We start from the raw sequence: 24,948 nt of genomic DNA, 5'->3' as shown, positions 1-24,948 counted from the left end.
TTTTCACATGTGCATTGAGATTGATAGGGAGAGGACGTGGCTGGCGTCCTCTCCGTTTATAGAGAAGAGAGTGAGACTAGAGTAGAGAGAGACACAGTATTTACTTTAGTAATTTTGGGGAGCATTAGGAGGAGTACTACTACTTGCTGAAGTGATAGTGTGACTGTATATCTGACTTGTGGGGGAGACAGTGGGGAGCAGTTAGAGTCTGAGAGCAGGAGTACATATTTTAACGTACAGTGCACACTTTTGCTGCCAGAGTGCCACACTGCCATTGTGACCACACTGACCACCAGTATATATTGTGATTGTCTGCTTAGGAGTACTACTTGCAAGTTGCTGATAGTGTGACCAGTGACCTGACCACCAGTTTAATTAATCACCACCAGTTTAATATATATATATATATATATATATAATTGTATATAATATATATATAATTGTATACCACCTACCCGTGTTTTTTTTCTTTCTTTCTTCTTGATACATACTACTATAGTAGCTTACTGTAGCAGTCTGCGGTGCTGCTGAGCTGACAGTGTCCAGCAGGTCCGTCATCAGTCATTACATAATAAATATATATACCTGTCCGGCTGCAGTACTAGTGATATTATATATATATATATATATTAATTTCATCTCATTATCATCCAGTCTATATTAGCAGCAGACACAGTACGGTAGTCCACGGCTGTAGCTACCTCTGTGTCGGCAGTCGCTGGTCCATCCATAATTGTATACCACCTACCCGTGGTTTTTTTTTTTCTTTCTTCTTGATACATACTACTATAGTAGCTTACTGTAGCAGTCTGCGGTGCTGCTGAGCTGACAGTGTCCAGCAGGTCCGTCATCAGTCATTACATAATAAATATATATACCTGTCCGGCTGCAGTACTAGTGATATTATATATATATATATATATATATATATTAATTTCATCTCATTATCATCCAGTCTATATTAGCAGCAGACACAGTATGGTAGTCCACGGCTGTAGCTACCTCTGTGTCGGCAGTCGCTGGTCCATCCATAATTGTATACCACCTACCCGTGGTTTTTTTTTTCTTTCTTCTTGATACATACTACTATAGTAGCTTACTGTAGCAGTCTGCGGTGCTGCTGAGCTGACAGTGTCCAGCAGGTCCGTCATCAGTCATTACATAATAAATATATATACCTGTCCGGCTGCAGTACTAGTGATATTATATATATATATATTAATTTCATCTCATTATCATCCAGTCTATATTAGCAGCAGACACAGTACCGTAGCCCACGGCTGTAGCTACCTCTGTGTCGGCAGTCGCTGGTCCATCCATAATTGTATACTTGACTGAAGGACCTGACAACGATTACGGACATGTCGTCTACTGTCACTGCATATGATTCTCTCCCCATTGAAAGAATGGTGGAGGATTATATGAGTGACCGCATCCAAGTAGGCACGTCAGACAGTCCGTACTTATACTGGCAGGAAAAAGAGGCAATTTGGAGGCCCTTGCACAAACTGGCTTTATTCTACCTAAGTTGCCCTCCCACAAGTGTGTACTCCGAAAGAGTGTTTAGTGCCGCCGCTCACCTTGTCAGCAATCGGCGTACGAGGTTACTTCCAGAAAATGTGGAGAAGATGATGTTCATTAAAATGAATTATAATCAATTCCTCCGTGGAGACATTGACCAGCAGCAATTGCCTCCACAAAGTACACAGGGAGCTGAGATGGTGGATTCCAGTGGGGACAAATTGATAATCTGTGAGGAGCGGGATGTACACGGTGATATATCGGAGGATGATGATGAGGTGGACATCTTGCCTCTGTAGAGCCAGTTTGTGCAAGGAGAGATTAATTGCTTCTTTTTTGGTGGGGGTCCAAACCAACCCGTCATTTCAGTCACAGTCGTGTGGCAGACCCTGTCACTGAAATGATGGGTTGGTTAAAGTGTGCATGTCCTGTTTATACAACATAAGGGTGGGTGGGAGGGCCCAAGGACAATTCCATCTTGCACCTCTTTTTTCTTTCATTTTTATTTGCGTCATGTGCTGTTTGGGGAGTGTTTTTTGGAAGGGCCATCCTGCGTGACACTGCAGTGCCACTCCTAGATGGGCCAGGTGTTTGTGTCGGCCACTAGGGTCGCTTAGCTTACTCACACAGCTACCTCATTGCGCCTCTTTTTTTCTTCTTTGCGTCATGTGCTGTTTGGGGAGTGTTTTTTGGAAGGGCCATCCTGCGTGACACTGCAGTGCCACTCCTAGATGGGCCAGGTGTTTGTGTCGGCCACTAGGGTCGCTTATCTTACTCACACAGCTACCTCATTGCGCCTCTTTTTTTCTTTGCGTCATGTGCTGTTTGGGGAGTGTTTTTTGGAAGGGCCATCCTGCGTGACACTGCAGTGCCACTCCTAGATGGGCCGGGTGTTTGTGTCGGCCACTAGGGTTGCTTAGCTTACTCACACAGCTACCTCATTGCGCCTCTTTTTTTCTTTGCGTCATGTGCTGTTTGGGGAGTGTTTTTTGGAAGGGCCATCCTGCGTGACACTGCAGTGCCACTCCTAGATGGGCCAGGTGTTTGTGTCGGCCACTAGGGTCGCTTATCTTACTCACACAGCTACCTCATTGCGCCTCTTTTTTTCTTTGTGTCATGTGCTGTTTGGGGAGTGTTTTTTGGAAGGGCCATCCTGCGTGACACTGCAGTGCCACTCCTAGATGGGCCAGGTGTTTGTGTCGGCCACTAGGGTCGCTTATCTTACTCACACAGCTACCTCATTGCGCCTCTTTTTTTCTTTGCGTCATGTGCTGTTTGGGGAGTGTTTTTTGGAAGGGCCATCCTGCGTGACACTGCAGTGCCACTCCTAGATGGGCCAGGTGTTTGTGTCGGCCACTAGGGTCGCTTAGCTTACTCACACAGCTACCTCATTGCGCCTCTTTTTTTCTTTGCGTCATGTGCTGTTTGGGGAGTGTTTTTTGGAAGGGCCATCCTGCGTGACACTGCAGTGCCACTCCTAGATGGGCCAGGTGTTTGTGTCGGCCACTAGGGTCGCTTAGCTTAGTCATCCAGCGACCTCGGTGCAAATTTTAGGACTAAAAATAATATTGTGAGGTGTGAGGTATTCAGAATAGACTGAAAATGAGTGGAAATTATGGTTTTTGAGGTTAATAATACTTTGGGATCAAAATGACCCCCAAATTCTATGATTTAAGCTGTTTTTTAGTGTTTTTTGAAAAAAAACACCCGAATCCAAAACACACCCGAATCCGACAAAAAAAATTCGGTGAGGTTTTGCCAAAACGCGGTCGAACCCAAAACACGGCCGCGGAACCGAACCCAAAACCAAAACACAAAACCCGAAAAATTTCAAGTGCACATCTCTATTAGAGATGTGCGGCGGGCACTTTTAGTGTTTTGGTTTTGGTTCCATCCTCGTGTTTTGGATCTGGATTGGTTTTGCATAAACCACCCTTTCGTGTTTTAGTTTTGGATCTGGATGATTTTTGAAAAACACATAAAAAAAGTTAAAATCACAGAATTTGGGGGTAATTTTGATCCTACAGTATTATTAACATTCAATTCCACTCATTTCCAGTCTATTCTGAACACCTCACACCATTGTTTTTAGGACAAAAGGTTGCACCGAGGTGGCTGTATGACTAAGCTAAGCGACACAAATGTGTGGCACAAACACCTGGCCCATCTAGGAGTGGCACTGCAGTTGCAGACAGGATGGCACTTAAAAAAACTAGGCCCCAAACAGCACATCATGCAAAGAAGTAAAAGCGGTGCAATAAGGTCGCTGGATGACTAAGCTAAGCGACACAAGTGTGCGGCACAAACACCTGGCCCATCTAGGAGTGGCACTGCAGTTGCAGACAGGATGGCACTATTGAAAAACTAGGCCCCAAACAGCACATCATGCAAAGAAGAAAAAGAGGTGCAATGAGGTAGCTGTATGCAGAGGTGTAGCTAGGTTGCACCGAGGTGGCTGTATGACTAAGCTAAGCGACACAAGTGTGCGGCACAAACAACATGGGATGTGCTGGAATTTGCCCAGATGTAATACACACACAATATTGGTGGCACAGGAGAATGTACCCCTAAACCACAAACACTCATGGCAAAGCCTGTATAATTAATTTGGATAAAAATAACCCTTTTATTTGGAGCCAGAGCTGGCTCTAGGCATAGGCAAACTAGGCATTGCCTAGGGCATTTGGTATGTGTAGGGACACCAGCAGCTTCTGCTGATTAAAATGATATGCAGCATGCCTATATTCTGTGTGCGACTGCGACTGTATCTGCATACGAAATGCTACGTTACAGTGTATTCTTGGAAATCACTGTAACGTAGCATTTCGTATGCAGATACAGTCACAGTCGCACACAGAATATAGGCATGCTGCATATCATTTTAATCAGCAGAAGCTGCTTGTGGATCATATTCAAATAGTAATGCAAACAAGATGAATTTTCATTAAAAAAAGGCGCTCGATGTTAGCAGAGCTGCCAGTTGACTCACGCCAGGCATCTCCTGCTGCATGGTATATTGAGGCAAGATGTATGAGGACACATCTATATCCAAGCAGAGGCAGAGGCCACAGTGTTAGCAGCCATGTGAGTGCTGTGTGCGGGTGGGTTGGTTGTGCAATAGTGTTCGGCATATGTGTAAGGGGCATTATGTGTGTCATGTGTATAAATGCATTAATAATGTGCGGAAAATGTGTAAGGGGTACTATGTGTGTCATTATGTGTATAAGTGCACTAATCATGTGCAGCATATGTGAAAGGGACATTGTGTGTTTCATTATGTGTATAAGGGCATTAATAATGTGCGGCATATGTGTAAAGGACATTATGTGTATAGGGGCATTAATAAAGGTTGGCAAAATGTGTAAGGTGCATTATGTTTTTAAGGACATTAATAATGTGTGTCATATGTGTAAGGGGCATTACTGTGTAGTATTATGTATAAATGCATTACTAATGTGTGGCATTATGTGTATAAGGTGCTCTACTGTGCAGCGTAACATATAGAAAGGGCACTACTGTGTGGTCTAATGTGGATAAAGAGCAATATGGTGTGATGTAATGTGAAATAGGAGCACTACTGTGAGGTATAATGTTTATAAGGTAAATAGGTACTGCTGTGTGATATAACGTCAATTAGGGACACTGTTGCATAATAAAATGTGAATCAAGTGTGGTGTAATTTGAACTGGGGGTACTATTGTGTGACCATGCCCCTTCCTAGCAAGATCACACCCCTTTTTGGGTGCACTCTGTTCCTATTTAAAATATAGGGGTTAGGAACACCAAAATGAGGACTGCTATGGGTGAGGGGTGATGGTGCTGGGAAAGGTGTGCTGGGTCAGAGGCGGAACTAGCGGCGGTGCTAGGGGGCACCAGCCAAAATCTTGCCTAGGGCATCATATTGGTTAGGGCCGGCTCTGTTTGCAACTATTATAATAATATGCAGCACAGGCGAGCGTACCCCTACACCATACAGGGCAAACCCTGTGAAAATTGTATTTGGATTAAATGTTAATAACCCCTTTATTTGGAGTAAATAATATGCAGCACAGGACACTACCACTGGTTTGATGCAGGACAACACAGCGACACTGTAAGGGACTCTTCATACAGCAGCACTGGACATATGGCAGCAGAGGACACCACCACTGTGACTGGTCACTGGACTGACTGATGCACAGGACACTACCACTGGTCTGATGCAGGACAACACAGCGACACTGTAAGGGACTTATTATACAGCAGCACTGGACATATGGCAGCAGAGGACACCACCACTGTGACTGGTCACTGGACTGACTGATGCACAGGACACTACCACTGGTCTGATGCAGGACAACACAGCAACACTGTAAGGGACTTATTATACAGCAGCACTGGACATATGGCAGCAGAGGACACCACCACTGTGACGTTTTGCCTCGTTCTGGTTTCCGAGTCAGCTGGGAAAACACGAGCTGGGCTCAGATCCGGCCTCGGCAGGTGAAGTTCGATAGGGTTCGGTTCTCTGAGAACTGAACCCGGTCATCTCTAATCTGTATTTGTTTGCTTTGTCTGTCTCCAGCAATGAGTATTTTTAATGCCTTATTGTGTGTATAATAAATATGTATTAATCAGGAACCACCGGCATTTCTGACATTAATTATTGGTTCTCTAGCGCGACCCCTTATATTTGTTTTTAGTCTTCTCTGTGACTCAACCTGACCTGTTTTTAAACGGGTTATTGCTTGGGTTTTTTTTTTTTTTGCTTTTTTGAAAATCATGCACTTGAAACCTCTCCCCTGTACAAATCCTGCATTTGGAACCCCTCCCCTGTACAAATCCTGCATTTGACCCTGCTTCTAGTTAGCATGGAAATAGTTGTGTAAGGTACATTATATCTGTGTTTGGTGTCTCACTTATCTCTTTTCTATATCTTCAACACTTAAACTTACAGTATGTTTGCTTGTGGTGAACATTTAATTTACAATTTATTACAATGCTTCCATTATTAAATCCTGTGTTACATTGAAGAAAAAATTTGTTCAGTAGCTGGTAAATTCCCACTGCCCATTAATCAATCAATCAATCAATCAATCAATCAATCAATCAATCAATCAATCTATACAACATGCATAGTAAAGGTCATGTCCCATTTTATCATCTTTAAGCAATTTATAAATTGTCCATGTTCTTACTTTTCAATTTCCTGTAGAGTGTAAGTGGTCTATTCATAGAGCAAAGAAAACCCTTTTATGGATGATGTGCTGCAATATAAGGGGCTTTCTTCCCTTCATGGCCGCAGTACAGATTAGTCTCCAGGATCATGGAGGACAGTATGTTTTTGGAGACCCACACATGCGCACTAGAGTTTAGTCTCTGGGAACATGGCGGGAACCATGTTTTCGGAGACCCGCACATGCGCACTACTTATTAGTCTCTGGGAGCACTGCAGGTGAATCTGCATTATGGCCCTCATTCCGAGTTGTTCGCTCGCTAGCTGCTTTTAGCAGCCGTGCAAACGCTAAGCCGCCGCCCTCTGGGAGTGTATCTTAGCTTAGCAGAAGTGCGAACGAAAGGATCGCAGCACTGCTACAAAAAAAAAATTGTGCAGTTTCTGAGCAGGTCCAGACCTACTCCTAGCTTGCGATAACTTCAGACTGTTTAGTTCCTGTTTTGACGTCACGAACACGGCCTGCGTTCGGCCAGCAATGCCTGCGTTTCCCCAGGCACGTCTGCGTTTGTATCTGACACGCCTGCGTTTTTCCACACACTCCCCGAACATGGTCAGTTGCCTCCCAGAAACACCCACTTCCTGTCAATCACTCTGCGGCGAGCAGTGCGACTGAAAAGCGTCGCTATACCTTGTGTGAAACTACTTCGGGTGTTGTGAAAGTACGTCGCGGGTGCGCATTGCACCGCATACGCATGCGCAAAAGTGCCATTTTTTTGCCTGATCGCTGCGCAGCGACCGAAAACAGCTAGCGAACAACTCGGAATGACCACCTGTGTACTATAGACTTTATTTTCAGTCACAGTAATAAAGCACATATAAATGTATTTGGAAATTAGTGTGTGCAAGCCATCTCGTCTTAGAAATTTAATAAAGTTCATAAATACTTATTTTTTTCTGATTAAGAAATTTTATTAATAAATCCATTACTTCCTCTTTTAAAAAAAAATCTTTTAGCAATTTTCAGCAATTGCATTCAGATCATGCCCGATATGTATTGTCATTCAGGCCAGGGTTTAGCAAAGTGAATTTTCTTTTAATCGACATTTTTTAATTGCATTTTTGTACAGTTTGCAAAATCTAAAAGACAAAACTGTATATAAACCTTAATTAAAGCCACCTATCATTAAACCTCTATGCTGGTTCTGAGAATTTAGACAAATATAAAGCATTCAATGCATAAAGTGCTGTTTGTGAAACTGCAAAACAAAGATTTTTCAGACATGATTCTGATAGGTGTTATTACTGTAGGTTTCCTCAGTTCTATCCAAACAGCTTAACCGTACAGCAACTTCATACATCATCTATGAGTATCTAACTTTCAAAGTCTCCCATATCTAGGCTAGGGGAAATCAGCACTCGTATTGCTTCCAAAACCCCTTTGTTGCAGATACTGACATAGGAAGATACCGCAATCTATTGTGACATAGGGGGTAATTCCAAGTTGATCGCAGCAGGAAATTTTTTAGCAGTTGGGCAAAACCATGGCCCTCATTCCGAGTTGTTCGCTCGCTAGCTGCTTTTAGCAGCATTGCACACGCTAAGCCGCCGCCCTCTGGGAGTGAATCTTAGCATAGCAGAATTGCGAACGAAAGATTAGCAGAATTGCGAATAGAAATTTCATAGCAGTTTCTGAGTAGCTCCAGACTTACTCCTACATTGCGATCAGTTCAGTCAGATTAGTTCCTGGTTTGACGTCACAAACACACCCAGCGTTCGCCCAGACACTCCCCCATTTCTTCAGACACTCCCGCATTTTTTCCAGAAATGCCAGCGTTTTTTCGCACACTCCCAGAAAACGGGCAGTTTCCGCCCAGAAACACCCACTTCCTGTCAATCACACTCCGATCACCAGATCGATGAAAAATCCTCGTTATGCCGTGAGTAAAATACCTAACTTTTGTGTAAAATAACTAAGCGCATGCGCTCTGCGAACCTTGCGCATGCGCAGTAAGCGACTAATCGCAATATAGTGAAAATCGGCAACGAGCGAACAACTCGGAATGACCCCCCATGTGCACTGCAGAGGGGGCAGATATAACATGTGCAGAGAGAGATAGATTTGGGTGGGGTGAGTTCAATCTGCAATCTAAATTGCAGTGTAAAAATAAAGCAGCCAGTATTTACCCTGCACAGAAACAAAATAACCCACCCAAATCTAACTCTCTCTGCAAATGTTATATCTACCCCCCCCCCCCCCCCCCTGCAGTGCACATGGTTTTGCCCAACTGCTAAAAAATCTCCTGCTGCGATCAACTTGGAATTACCCCCATAGGGGGTAATTCTGAGTTGATCGCAGCAGGAACTTTGTTAACAGTTGGGCAAAACCATGTGCACTGCAGGGGAGGCAGATATAACATGTGCAGAGAGAGTTAAATTTGGGTGGGCTATTTTGTTTCTGTGCAGGGTAAATACTGGCTGCTTTATTTTTACACTGCAATTTAAATTGCAGATTGAACACACCCAGAGCCGAATTAAGGGGGGTGCCCCGGGGGTCAGTACCCCGGGCCCCCCTGTTTTAAGGGCCCCCCCGGCCGAAGCTCTGCACCGATCTACAGGTTGCCGGGGCAGGAGGGATCCACGCTGTGCATGCGGCTTCCTCCCCCCTCCTCTCGGGCAGCACGGTCGGGGACTGAGTCAAGCAATCTCCAGCCTTCGCTGCTGCCAGGAGAGATGCTGCTGGCGAAAGAAGCTGGAGATTGCTTGACTCAGTCCCCGACCGTGCTGCCCGAGAGGAGGGGGGAGGAAGCCGCATGCACATCCGCACTCCTCCCCCGGCAGCGTGGATCCCTCATACCCCGGCAGCCTGGTGTCTTCTCTTCTCCCCCTGCTGCAGCGCGGCTCCCGTTGCCTGTGACCGCGGGAGGTGAGCAGCAGGGGGGGGGGGTTGTAACTGTGGGGGCTGGTGGTCCACTGGGGGGCCCTGCTGTCTTTGGTGCCCCGGGCCCCCCGAGGGCTTAATCCAGCCCTGAAAACACCACACCCAAATCTAACTCTCTCTGCACATGTTATATCTGTCCCCCCTGCAGTGCACATGGTGTTGCCCAACTGCTAACAAAGGCCCTCATTCCGAGTTGTTCGCTCGCAAGCTGCTTTTAGCAGCATTGCACACGCTAAGCCGCCGCCTACTGGGAGTGAATCTTAGCTTATCAAAATTGCGAACGAAAGATTAGCAGAATTGCGAATAGACACTTCTTAGCAGTTTCTGAGTAGCTCCAGACTTACTCGGCAACTGCGATCAGTTCAGTCAGTTTCGTTCCTGGTTTGACATCACAAACACACCCAGCGTTCGCCCAGACACTCCCCCGTTTCTTCAGACACTCCCGCGTCTTTCCCAGAAACGGCAGCGTTTTTTCACACACTCCCATAAAACGGCCAGTTTCCGCCCAGAAACACCCACTTCCTGTCAATCACATTACGATCACCAGAACGAAGAAAAAACCTCGTAATGCCGTGAGTAAAAAACCTAACTGCATAGCAAATTTACTTGGCGCAGTCGCACTGCGGACATTGCGCATGCGCATTAGCGACTAATCGCTCCATTGCGAAAAATTTTTTTTACAAGCGAACAACTCGGAATGACCACCAAAGTTCCTGCTGTGATTAACTCAGAATTATCCCCCATAGCCACATACAGTATCAGATGGAGGAATCTGGTGCCATAACTGGATAGGTATACAAATGCCCAGCCACTACTCCCTCATCCACATAAATCTCTCACCCAGAGCTGATTTACCATTAGTGCTTTTGATGCTAGGATGCTGAGGGGTAAATTTACTAAGATGGGAGTTCTATTTAAGATGGGATGTTGCCCATAGCAACCAATCAGATACCAGGTATTATATTCTAGTAGGTGCCAGATAAATGAGTAGTAGAATTTGATTGGTTGCTATGGGCAACATCCCATCTTAAATAGAACTCTCATCTTAGTAAATTTACCCCTGAGTGTCAGCGGGAATACGGAGAGGCAGACACACAGGGGTTAAAGTGTGTGTGTGGGGGGGGGGACGAGATAAAAATGAGTTCCACCACCTGCAATGAAAGGGGGAACTAGTTCCACCACCTCCTTTGTCCTGTACAGTAATTCCAGCAGAAAAACCTGCCCCATCACCTACATCAATAGAAGATGCAGGCGGCGCTAATGTTACTGATGAGCTGCAGCCATCTCTTTCTTACCCAGGTCCTGGTGGCTCCATGGTCCTCCTCCATTTCCAGCCCACCCCTGCTGGTACTCACACACGCTGTGTCTGTTGGACAGCATTCATCCCATCCTCAGGTCCCAGTGGCTTCATTTTCTAGCACGGTGTATGTTATGTCATGCTGTCACCGCTGCTGAAGTGAAGAAGAGCCATGAAGAGGAGCAGGCTCTATGCATCTTGGAGACAAGATGAGAGGGGGCTGGAGGGACAAGAGAGTGAGGAAGCTGTGTAAAAGGGGCACTACTGTGGGCAATATGTATATAAGCAGCACTACTGTGGTCATTATGTGTAAGGGGCTCTACTACTGTGGGAATTGTATATAAGGAGCACTACTATATGGCATAACATGTATAGAGGGTACCATGGTGTAGTGCAATGTGAATAGAGGGCACTACTAAGTGACATAGGGGTCTATTTACTAAGCCTTGGATGGAGATAAAGTTGCTGGAGATAAAGTACCAGCCAATCAGCTCCTAACTGCCATGTCACAGGCTGTGTTTGAAAAGGGACAGTTAGGAGCCGATTGGCTGGTACTTTATCTCTGTCGACTTTATCTCCATGCAAGACTTAGTAAATAGACTCCATAATCTGAATAAGGGGCATTACTATGTGGTGTAATGTGAATAAGATTGTTCCCCTGTGTGGAGTAATTTGAACTTGGGGTACTATTATGTGACCATGCTACTTTGTGAGATCAATGTCCCTTTATAAAGTATGGTAATTAGGGTACTAATTTACAGTTTGCAGGGGGGTGCAGAAAACACTAGCACTGGCCCTGGCTCCACTTAATTTGTGTGTATATGGGGGTAGGAGGGGGGAGGTGTCTGGTAAATGAGTTCCACCACCTCTCCAGGACCACTTTAAACCCTGCAGACACATACCATTATGCACGCAAAGCCGGGAATTGCAGAGTGAAGGTAAGCTTGTATCTTTATACTGTATGAATCAGCTCCTTCTGAACATTTACCTACCTAGGCATTCAGCCTGCTAAACTGAAGGGTATACTAATTTAATTTGTATTGCCTTAACATAGTGTAACTTCAATGCAAATGCGTTTTTCAGTCATACCTTGCAGACAATGGCCCCTAGAGGCCTTAATTACTCAGTTTTCACATTCTTGCCTTTTACCCATACTGTATGTTAATTGTGTTCAGTTGTTTAGAATCTGTGCAACCCTCATCTTCTCCTGTTTGGTCATAATAAATAAATAATGTTTTCATAACACAAAATGTAATGTTCTGTAAGTCTGTATAGAGTACATGTTATCTGAAATTACTATACAGACAACTGGTGAAACTTTAAAATACTACATAGCCAAAAGCATGTGGACACCTGAAATCACACCCATATGTAATAATAGTAATAATAATAATAATAATAATAATTTATATAGCGCTCTTTCTCCAGCAGGACTCAAGGCGCTTTACAGATATCAAAAACAATGGACATGATACAGAGGATTTGAGTAATACAGCAATAGATCAGCAACACCGACATAAAATAAAACTTTAAGCACACAGAAAGCATAATGCATGATTGGTGTAGGCATTTTGGGTAATAGCTTCCAAGGGTTGTGTATTCCACCATCACAAGGTACCAGGTGCAGCAGCCATCTTGGGCGCACAGCGTAGGATTACCCAGGGTGGAATAGTCTACCCCTAGAAGAGATGACACAAAATGGGGGTGATTTCAGAGTCCTACAGTTCAGAGTAGAGATGAGCAGGTTCGGTTCTCCGAGATCCGAAACCCTCCCCCGAACTTCACCTATTTTACACGGTTCCGAGGCAGCCTCGGATCTTCCCGCCTTGCTTGGTTAACCCGAACGCGCCCGAACGTCATCATCCCGCTGTCGGATTCTCGCGAGATTCGTATTCTATATAAAGAGCCGCGCGTCGCCACCATTTCACTCGTGCATTGGAGATTGAACGGAGAGGATGTGGCTACGTTCTCTCCCTGAAAAGCTCCGTATCTGTGCTCAGTGTGCTGCAAATATCTGTGCTCAGTGTGCTGCATTGTGGGGACCACCAGTATATAATTGTAGTAGTAGTACAGTACAATAGTCCATTGCTGTATCTTGCAGCTCTGTGTCAAGTATACTATCCATATTTGTGCTGCATTGTTGTTGTGAGCAGTATATAGTAGGACAGTGCAGCATTTTGGTGACCAACAGTATATAGTTGTACAGTACAGTAGTCCATTGCTGTATCTTGCAGCTCTATGTCAAGTATACTATCCATATCTGTGCTGCATTGTTGTTGTGAGCAGTATATAGTAGGACAGTGCAGCATTTTGGTGACCAGCAGTAGTAGTACAGACAGTTCAGTAGGCCAATGCTATTGATATATTACTGGCATATAATTCCACACATTAAAAAATGGAGAACAAAAATGTTGAGTGTAAAATAGGAAAGATCAAGAGCCACTTCCACCTCGTGCTGAAGCTGCTGCCACTAGTCATGGCCGAGTCGATGAAATGCCATCAACGTCGTCTGCCAAGGCCGATGCCCAATGTCATAGTATAGAGCATGTAAAATCCAAAAAAATTAAAGTTCAGTAAAATGACCCAAAAATCAAAATTAAAAGCGTCTGAGGAGAAGCGTAAACTTGCCAATATGCCATTTATGACACGGAGTGGCAAAGAACGGCTGAGGCCCTGGCCTATGTTCATGGCTAGTGGTTCAGCTTCACATGAGGATGGAAGCACTTATCATTCCGCTAGAAAAATGAAAAGACTTAAGCTGGCAAAAGCACAGCAAAAAACTGTGTTCTTCTAAATCACAAATCCCCAAGGAGAGTCTAATTGTGTTGGTTGCGATGCCTGACCTTCCCAACACTGGACGGGAAGAGGTGGCGCCTCCCACCATTTGCACGCCCCCTGCAAGTGCTGGAAGGAACAACCGCGGTCCAGTTCCTGATAGTCAAATTGAAGATGTCACTGTTGAAGTACACCAGGATGAGGATATTGGTGTTGCTGGTGCTGAGGAGGAAATTGACAAGGAGGATTCTGATGGTGAGGTGGTTTGTTTAAGTCAGGCACCCGGGAAAACACCTGTTGTCCGTGGGATGAATATGGCCATTGACATGCCTGGTCAAATTACAAAAAAAAATCACCTCTTCGGTGTGGAATTATTTTAACAGAAATGCAGACAACACGTGTCAAGCCATGTGTTGCCTTTGTCAAGCTGTAATAAGTAGGGGTGAGGATGTTAACCACCTAGGAACATCCTCCCTTATACGTCACCTGGAGTGCATTCATCAGAAGTCATTGACAAGTTCAAAAACTTTGGGTGGCAGCGGAAGCAGTCCACTGACAACTAAATCCCTTCCTCTTGTACCCAAGCTCCTGCAAACCACACCACCAACTCCATCAGTGTCAATTTCCTTCTTAGACAGGAATGCCAATAGTCCTGCAGGCCATGTCACTGGCAAGTCTGACGAGTCCTCTCCTGACTGGGATTCCTCCGATGCATCCTTGAGTGTAATGCCTACTGCTGCTGGTGCTGCTGTTGCTGCTGCTGAGAGTCGATCGTCATCCCAGAGGGGAAGTCGGAAGACCACTTGTACTACTTCCAGTAAGCAACTGACTGTCCAACAGTTCTTTGCGAGGAAGATGAAATATCACAGCAGTCATCCTGTTGCAAAGCGGATAACTCAGGCTTTGGCAGCTGTGTTGGTGTTAGACGTGCGTCCGGTATACGGCGTTAGTTCACAGGGAATTAGAGAATTTCTTGAGGTAGTGTGTCCCCGGTACCAAATACCATCTAGGTTCCACTTCTCTAGGAAGGCGATACCGAGAATGTACACAGACGTCAGAAAAAGAGTCACCAGTGTCCTACAAAATGCAGTTGTACCCAATGTCCACTTAACCACGGACATGTGGATTAGGGCAGACTCAGGACTATATGACTGTGACAGCCCACTGGGTAGATGCATTGCCTCCCGCAGCAAGAACAGCAACTGCGGCACCAGTAGCAGCATCTCGCAAACGCCAACTCGTTCCTAGGCAGGCTTTGCTTTGTATCACCGCTTTCCATAAGAGGCACACAGCTGACAACCTCTTACGGAAACTGAGGAACATCATTGCAGAATGGCTTACCCCAATTGGACTCTCCTGGGGATTTGTGACATCGGACAATGCCACCAATATTGTGGTGCATTACATGTGGGCAAATTCCAGCACGTCCAATGTTTTGCACATACATTGAATTTGGTGGTGCAGAATTTTTTTTAAAATAACAGGGGCGTGCAAGAGATGCTGTCGGTGGCCAGAAGAATTGCGGGCCACTTTCGGCATTCAGCCACCGCGTGCCGAAGACTGGAGCACCAGCAAACACTACTGAACCTGCCCCGCCATCATCTGAAGCAAGAGGTGGTAACAAGGTGGAATTCAACTCACTATATGCTTCAGAGGATGGAGGAGCAGCAAAAGGTCATTCAAGCCTATACATCTGCCTACGATATAGGCAAAGGAGGGGGAATGCACCTGACTCAAGCGCAGTGGAGAATGATTTCAACGATGTGCAAGGTTCTGCAACCCTTTGAACTTGCCACATGTGAAATCAGTTCAGATACTGCCAGCCTGAGTCAGGTCATTCCCCTCATCAGGCATTTGCAGAAGCAGCTGGAGAGATTGAAGGAGGAGCTAAAACGGAGCAATTCCGCTAGGCATGTGGGACTTGTTGATGGAGCCCTTCATTCGCTTAACCAGGATTCACGGGTGGTCAATCTGTTGAAATCAGAGCACTACATTTTGGCCACCGTGCTCGATCCTAGGTTTAAAGCCTACGTTGTATCTCTCTTTCCTGCAGACACAAGTCTGCTGACGTTCAAAGACCTGCTGGTGAGACACTTGTCAACTCAAGCGGAACGTGACCCTTCAACAGCTCCTCCTTCACATTCTCCCGCAACTGGGGCTGCGAGGAAAAGGCTAAGAATTCCGAGTCCACCCACTGGCGGTGATGCAGGGCAGTCTGGAGTGAGTGCTGACATCTGGTCCAGACTGAAGGACCTGCCAACGATTACTGACATGTCGTCTACTGTCACTGCACATGATTCTGTCACCATTGAAAGAATGGTGGAGGACTATATGAGTGACAGCATCCAAGTAGGCACGTCAGACAGTCTGTACGTATACTGGCAGGAAGAAGAGGCAATTTGGAGGCCCTTGCAAAAACTGGCTTTATTTTACCTAAGTTGCCCCCCCTCGAGTCTGTACTCCGTGTCACTGACCTAGGTTGGGGGTATTGTGAACTCTGGGGTTCTCCCGATGGTAGGGGAGAGGAACCACAGTTGTGTCGGAACAGGGATGGCTTAATATAGGTCTTCCTCATACAGGACTCTAACAGTAAAGCTTGGTGAAAATATTAAAGAACTTTATTAGAGGAAGAGAGCAACACAATGTCACATAGCAGAGAAGGAACGTATGGGGAAATGTCCAGGCCTATAGGAGATCTTGTAAGCAATGCTAAGGATTCCAGGAAAAGAAGTACTTGTGAGTGTTGGTACAAGATAATAATGACTGAAGAACTTGTAAGTGATGTTTTTAAAGATACTGGTGATTTGAAGAACTGGTGAACGGTGGTTAAAGACTCTGACGTTTGGAAACACTTGTGAGCGGTGGTTAAAGACACTGATGATTGTATGACTTGAGAGCGGTGACTAAAGATACTGATGATTTATAAAACTTGAGAGCGGTGGTTAAAGACACTGATGATTTGTAGAACTTGAGAATGGTGGTTAAAGACACTGATGATTTGTAGAACTTGAGAACGGTGGTTAAAGACACTGATGATTTGCATGACTTGAGAGCGGTGATTAAAGACACTGATGATTTGTAGAACTTGAGAGCAGTAGTTAAAGACACTGGCAACTTGCAAAACTTGGGAGCGGTGGTTAAAGACACTGATGATTTGTATGACTTGAGAGCGGTGATTAAAGACACTGATGATTTGTAGAACTTGAGAGCGGTGATTAAAGACACTGATGATTTGTAGAACTTGAGAGCGGCGTTTAAAGACACTGATGATTTGTAGAACTTGAGAGCGGCGTTTAGCCCGCAGCACACGCTGACTCCAAGAAGCACTGGTGACTGGATTGCAGAGAAACACACCAGCCGCAGTATACGCTGAACTGTGCAGCAACTGGCACCTGGAAGTGCCGGAGACTCTGGGGTACGACTGCAGAGAGATACGTCGGGAACAAGAGCACTGGCATCCACGTCAGGGGAAAAGACGATACTCAGGCGCCGAGGCTCTGCCCGGCGTCTGCCTTTGAATCTCCCGCCTCCGCTGTATTGGCGGAACAGTCTGATGACGTCACCTGCTCTCCGCCCACGTGATGCCGGGTGTCATGGCGGCGCCCCTGCCCCGGAAAACCGCCGGGAGCCGCACCAGCCAGGTGCCGGATCCCGTGGACCAACGAAGGCGGAGGCCGCAACACAGACCAGCAGGCACGCAGGGGTAAGCGCGGTGAACGCCGCCTATGGCGTGTGACAGTACCCCCTCCTCCAGGAGTGGCCCCCGGACACTTTCCAGGTTTTGTTGGATGTCTGGAATGGAAAATCCGCACCAGTCGGGGAGCCATAACTTTAGTAGCCTTGACCCAGCTCCTCTCCTCTGGGCCAAAACCTTTCCACTCCACTAAATACTGTAGATTCTTGTGAAGATAATGAGAGTCAAGAATAGCTTTGATTTCAAAGTGCGTTCCAGCTTCAGACTCTGCAGAGGTTGGCCTTGGGGACTTTAAATGGAACCGGTTTAAAATAAGGGGGCGAAGGAGAGAAACATGAAAGGAGTTTGGTATCCGGAGGTGGGAAGGCAATCCCAATTTGCAGACAACCGGATTCAGGACTTGTAACACGGGATAAGGACCAATAAACTTTGGGGCGAACTTCATAGTGGGCACCCTTAACCGGAGGTTGCGGGTGGAGAGCCATACCCTGTCACCAACCTTGTATTGGGGAGCTGCTCGTCGCTTCCTATCCGCGAAGAACTTATAGCGGCCGGATACTCTCTTGAGATTAGCATGAACTCGACTCCAAATTTGACTGAAGTGCCGAAGAGTAGAGGCTGCAGCAGGAACATCATCCGGAGGACAAATGGGTAATTCAGTAACTTGAGGATGGAACCCATAATTAATAAAAAATGGGGACTCACCAGTCGAAGAGTGGTACAGATGATTATGGGCAAACTCGGCCCATGGCAACAGTTCCACCCAATCATCTTGCGAGGGAGAGAGATAAACACGGAGAAAAGTCTCTAAATCTTGATTGACGCGTTCAGTTTGCCCGTTGGTCTGTGGATGGTAAGCGGATGAAAACTTGAGTTTTATTTGTAAGGCCGTACAGAGAGCTCTCCAGAATCTTGCAGTGAATTGTACTCCCCGGTCAGAGACGATTTCCTGAGGTAAGCCGTGCAGGCGGAAATGTTCTCGGATAAATAACAAAGCCAACTTGGGAGCTGATAGTAACCCGGTCAAAGGTACAAAATGTGCCATCTTAGAGAAACGGTCGATAATTTTCCAGATAGGATTGTGACCCTTGGAGAGGGGCAATTCAGTGACAAAGTCCATAGAGATATGGGTCCAAGGCCTCTGAGGAATGGACAGTGGATGCAACAACCCCGCAGGAGGCAAACAAGGAATTTTGTGCTGAGCACACTGAGGACATGAGTTGACATAATCTTGAATATCCTTCTTCATAGTGTCCCACCAGTAAGACCTTCGTAGAAACTCCCACATCTTTTGGACTCCAGGATGACCGGAAAACTTGGAAATATGAGCCCACTGCAACAACCTTGGTCGAAATTTAGCTGGCACAGACATTCTCCCAGGAGGAGGACCCAGAGCGGTGGGAGCCGCCGACATAGAAACTGGACTGAGAATCAAAGCCTTTTCAACGGAATTCTCCTCATCCAAAGCTGTTAAGGAACGGGATAAAGCATCAGCCTTGGTGTTAAAAGTCCCAGCCCGGTACTTAATGACAAACAAAAACCGAGTAAAGAAGAGCGCCCATCTAGCTTGACGGGGATTCAAGCACTGGGCCGTCTTGAGGTACAGGAAATTCTTATGATCAGTGAAAATTGTAATTAGGTGTTTAGCACCTTCCAAAAGATATCTCCATTCCTCCAAGGCAGATTTTATTGCCAAAAGTTCTTTGTCTCCAATGGTGTAATTCTGTTCCGCAGGAGAGAATTTGCGAGAATGGAAACCACATGGATGTAACTTCCCATCTGGAGCGTACTGCAAAAGCACGGCACCTATGCCTACCGTGGAGGCATCAACCTCCAAAAAGAATGGTTTTGAAAAATTTGGTTGCTGAAGTACTGGAGCGGACATAAAGGCTGCCTTTAACTGAGCGAACGCTGCTATAGCTTTGGAGGACCAATGACTTGGGTCAGAACCCTCCTTGGTTAGGGCAGTAATAGGTGCCACGATGGTAGAGAATCCCTTTATGAATTTCAGGTAGTAATTTGCAAAGCCCAGAAATCGTTGTACTGCTTTCAAAGAAAGAGGCTAAGTCCAGTCCCGGATGGCAGTGAGTTTCTCAGGATCCATACGAAGCTCCGTGCCCGAAATGATGTAACCAAGAAATGGAATAGAAGAAACCTCAAAGGTACATTTGGAAATCTTGCCATAAAGAGGATTCTGTCGTAATCGCAGAAGTACCTCTTTGACCTGTATTCTGTGCTCTGTGAGATTTTTAGAAAATATCAGAATGTCATCCAAATATACTACGACACTTAGGTACAGCATATCCCGAAAGACTTCGTTAATGAATCCCTGGAAGACGGCAGGGGCGTTGCTGAGGCCAAACGGCATTACCAGGTACTCGTAATGCCCGTCCCTGGTATTGAAGGCCGTCTTCCATTCGTCTCCCTGTCGGATATGTATCAAATTATAAGCTTCCCTTAAATCAAGCTTGGTGAAAACTCGGGATCCGCGTACTCTATCAAAGAGCTCCGTAATGAGCGGCAAAGGATACTTATTCTTAATGGTGACATCATTTAGACCACGATAGTCAATACATGGTCTTAGCCCTCCATCCTTCTTCTTCACAAAAAAGAAACCCGCCCCCGCCGGGGAGGTAGAGGGGCGGATGAATCCTTTCTGCAGATTAGACTTGATATAGTCCGACATAGCTTGGGTCTCGGGTAATGATAAGGGATAAGTGCGACCCCGAGGTGGCATTTTCCCCGGAATGAGCTCAATGGGACAGTCCCAGGGTCTATGCGGTGGTAGCAGATCTGCCGCTTGCTCCGAGAACACGTCAGAAAACTTCTGATAGGCCTCCGGAATGAGCCCTTCATCTGACTTGGAAGATACACGGAGCGGATAGACTGGGGTGAGACAATTTGAATGACAAAAGGGACTCCAAGATGTTATTTGTGTCGAACTCCAGTCGACGTGAGGGTTGTGAAGTTTAAGCCAAGGAAGGCCAAGAACCAGTTCATGGGGCATCTCCCGAATCACTAGGAATTCCAGATGTTCTTGATGCAGAGCTCCCACTTGCAGTTTGATTGGTACTGTACAACTTGAAATTAGACCGTTAGAAATTTGGGTACCATTAATAGCAGTCAACGTAATAGGTCGTTCGACCGACCGTAGCTGAAAACCCAGATTCTGAGCACAGGAAAGGGAAATAAAATTTCCTGCAGCCCCTGAGTCCAGCAGAGCCTTAACGGGTTTGGCTATTGATTCGGAGAACAGAGACACGGAGAGTAAACAGTCCACTGACGGAGAAGGTTTAGAAGAAACCCCTAGCTCGACTCCTCCGGAACAAGCTAGGACTGACCGTTTCCCGGACGAGACTTGCAAAACTTGAGAAAATGATCCGCGGCTCCACCGTAGAGGCAGAGTCTACCCTCACGACGACGCTGACGTTCTTCTAGGGACAGCCGAGATCGATTAATCTGCATGGGTTCATCAGGATTTGGAATAACCGTTTGCTCAGACGGAAAAGATCGGACCCTTGATCAATCTGACCGACTACGTTCGCCACCTCATTCCTACATGCGAAGATCCACCTTTACACATAGCGAGATCAACTGTTCTAAAGAATCCGGCAAATCTCTAGTGACCAACTCGTCCTTTAGACGATCGGAGAGCCCATTCCAAAAGGCAGCCCGAAGGGCATCATTATTCCAACACAGTTCTGAGGCTATGGTCTGAAAATTAATCAGATACTGTCCCACTGAACGAGAGCCTTGTCGGACACGAAGCAAGTCTTCAGAGGCAGCGGTCGTCCTGCCTGGCTCATCAAAGATCCTCCAGAATGACGCAATGAAATTGGTGTAACTAGAAACCAATGGATCAGATCGCTCCCATAACGGAGACACCCAATCCAACGCTGAACCCTCGAGCAAAGAAATAATGTATGCCACCTTGGACCGATCAGTAGGGAAGTTATGTGAAAGAAGTTCAAAATGTACCTCGCACTGATTGAGAAAACCACGGCAATTCTTAGGATTCCCATTATAGCGAGAAGGAGTAGGGAGCTGAAGGCGTGACCTGGTTCCAGAGGAGGACGGAACATTACTAGAAACAACCACTGGAGCAGGTACTGGAGCTGGGACCGGTACTACTGAAGCCAGAGAAGTCTGAATTTGATCCAGCCGGCCAGACAATTCCTGGAGATAATGCATCACCTGGCCCTGTGCTGCTTCCTGACCTTGTACTCGAGAAATCAAGTCCTGGATGGTACTTGCCTCTGGGCTCCGATCCCCCGGGTCCATGAGGCCTGAGTATACTCTTACTGACCTAGGTTGGGGGTATTGTGAACTCGCGGGTTCTCCCGATGGTAGGGGAGAGGAACCACAGTTGGGTCGGAACAGGGATGGCTTAATATAGGTCTTCCTCATACAGGACTCTGACAGTAAAGCTTGGGGAAAATATTAAAGAACTTTATTGCAAGAAGAGAGCAACACAATGTCACATAGCAGAGAAGGAACATATGGGGAAATGTCCAGGCCTATAGAAGATCTTGTAAGCAATGCTAAGGATTCCAGGAAAAGAAGTACTTGTGACTGTTGGTACAAGATAATACTGACTGAAGAACTTGTAAGTGATGATTTTAAAGATACTGGTGATTTGAAGAACTGGTGAACGGTGGTTAAAGACTCTGACGATTTGAAACACTTGTGAGCGGTGGTTAAAGACACTGATGATTGTATGACTTGAGAGCGGTGACTAAAGATACTGATGATTTATAACACTTGAGAGCGGTGGTTAAAGACACTGATGATTTGTAGAACTTGAGAATGGTGGTTAAAGACACTGATGATTTGTAGAACTTGAGAACGGTGGTTAAAGACACTGATGATTTGTATGACTTGAGAGCGGTACTTAAAGACACTGATGATTTGTAGAACTTGAGAGCGGTGGTTAAAGACACTGGCAACTTGCAAAACTTGGGAGCGGTGGTTAAAGACACTGATGATTTGTATGACTTGAGAGCGGTGATTAAAGACACTAATGATTTGTATGACTTGAGAGCGGTACTTAAAGACACTGATGATTTGTAGAACTTGAGAGCGGTGGTTAAAGACACTGGCAACTTGCAAAACTAGGGAGCGGTGGTTAAAGACACTGATGATTTGTATGACTTGAGAGCGGTGATTAAAGATACTGATGATTTGTAGAACTTGAGAGCGGTGATTAAAGACACTGATGATTTGTAGAACTTGAGAGCGGCATTTAAAGACACTGATGATTTGTAGAACTTGAGAGCGGCGTTTAGCCCGCAGCACATGCTGACTCCAAGAAGCACTGGTGACTGGATTGCAGAGAAACACACCAGCCGCAGTATACGCTGAACTGTGCAGCAACTGGCACCTGGAAGTGCCGGAGACACTGGGGAACGACTGCAGAGATATACGTCGGGAACAAGAGCACTGGCATCCACGTCAGGGGAAAAGACGATACTCAGGCGCCGAGGCTCTGCCCGGCGTCTAACTTTGAATCTCGCGCCTCCGCTGTATTGGCGGAACAGTCTGATGACGTCACCTGCTCCCCGCCCACGTGATGCCAGGTGTCATGGCGGCGCCCCTGCCCCGGGGAACCGCCGGGAGCTGCGCCAGCCAGACGCCGGAGCCCGTGGACCACCGAAGGCGGAGGCCGCAACACAGACCAGCAGGCACGCAGGGGTAAGCGCGGTGAACGCCGCCTATGGCGTGTGACACTCCGAAAGAGTGTTTAGTGCAGCCGGTCACCTTGTCAGCGATCGGCGTACGAGGTTACTTCCACAAAATGTGGAGAAGATGATGTTCATCAAAATGAATTATAATCAATTCCTCCGTGGAGACATTCACCAGCAATTGCCTCCAGAAAGTACACAGGGACCTGAGATAGTGGATTCCAATGGGGACGAATTTATACTCTGTGAGGAGGGGGATGCACACAGTGAAAGGGGTGAGGAATTGGAGGATGATGATGAAGTGGACATCTTGACTCTGTAGAGCCAGTTTGAGCAAGGAGAGATTGATTGCTTCTTTTTTTGGTGGGGGCCCAAACCAACCAGTCATTTCAGCCACAGTCGTGTGGCAGACCCTGTGGCTGAAATGATGGGTTTGTTAAAGTGTGCATGTCCTGTTTATACAACATAAGGGTGGGTGGGAGGGCCCAAGGACAATTCCATCTTGCACCTCTTTTTTTTTATCTTTGCATCATGTGCTGTTTGGGGCCAATTTTTTTAAGTGCCATCCTGTCTGCCACTGTAGTGCCACTCCTAGATGGGCCAGGTGTTTGTGCCGCCCACTTGGGTCGCTTAGCTTAGTCATCCAGCGACCTCGGTGCAAATTTTAGGACTAAAAATAATATTGTGAGGTGTGAGGTGTTCAGAATAGACTGGAAATGAGTGGAAATTATGGTTATTGAGGTTAATAATACTATAGGATCAAAATTACCCCCAAATTCTATGATTTAAGCTGTTTTTGATGTTTTTTTTTTTTTTAAAAACACCCGAATCCAAAACACACCCGAATCCGACAAAAATTTTTCAGGGAGGTTTTGCCAAAACGCGTCCGAATCTAAAACATGGCCGCGGAACCGAATCCAAAACCAAAACACAAAACCCGAAAAATTTCCGGTGCACATCTCTAGTTCAGAGTAGGGTTACATCAAAACCATCAGGCCTATGTATTTTTCATCCTATCCACAAGTGTACCATATGGGGCAGCCATGTTGGGCGCACTTTGAAGGTTACACTGTAGGAGGTGAACCATACAAGGGCCAAGTTCATATATGGGAAAACTGACGCTTATGTAGTAGTATGATGTATCCTGCATGTAGGGCGCAATGGCAGGGTGTACAATCAGTGGAGGTAAACATTACAGGAAAAACACATGGTGGGGTGGAAGAGAGGGGGGAAAAAAACAACAACAGGGGGGGGGGGAAATAAACAGCAGCAGGTAACTAGTGGCAGAAGTAAAATTGGGATATCTCATATCTCATTCCAAAACATTGAGATTGGTAATATGTAGTCAGTCCATATCTTCTGGGAAGGCTTTCCACTAGATTTTTTTTCTTAAATGTATTCATTGTAAAGATCACACAAGAAGGGTGGTATTCAATTGTCCCCGATACATTTTCGTACAAAAAAAATGGTGTATTTTTGTGATGTTTGCTTGATGTTTTGCTTCAGGCTATTCAATTATACCCATGGCTAATTGAACACCAGCCAAAGTAATTTTAACAGGGTGTGTTTAGTACAGTGCCAGTAACATACATAACTAAAATAAACAAATAAATGTTGTTACCAAAAATGAAAATAAGGAGCACACTGGTGGTCTTCAGTTTGCCTGCTGTTGGGATCCCGACGCAAAGTGTACCTGCGCCGGAATCCCAACACCCGGCATACCGACACCTTTTCTCCCACTTGGGGGTCCACGACCCCCTGGAGGGAGAATAGAGAGTGTGGTGCACATAGCGCGCCACCATGCCCGCAGCATGGTGAGCACAGTGTGCCCGCAAGGGGCTCATTTGTGCTCGCCCAGCTGTCGGTATGCCGTTGGTTGGGATTCCG

Source organism: Pseudophryne corroboree, chromosome 1 (assembly GCF_028390025.1).
Source record: "Pseudophryne corroboree isolate aPseCor3 chromosome 1, aPseCor3.hap2, whole genome shotgun sequence".
NCBI lineage: Eukaryota > Metazoa > Chordata > Amphibia > Anura > Myobatrachidae > Pseudophryne > Pseudophryne corroboree.
The sequence above is the reverse complement of the archived record's forward strand: the minus strand, read 5'-3'. Positions refer to the sequence as shown.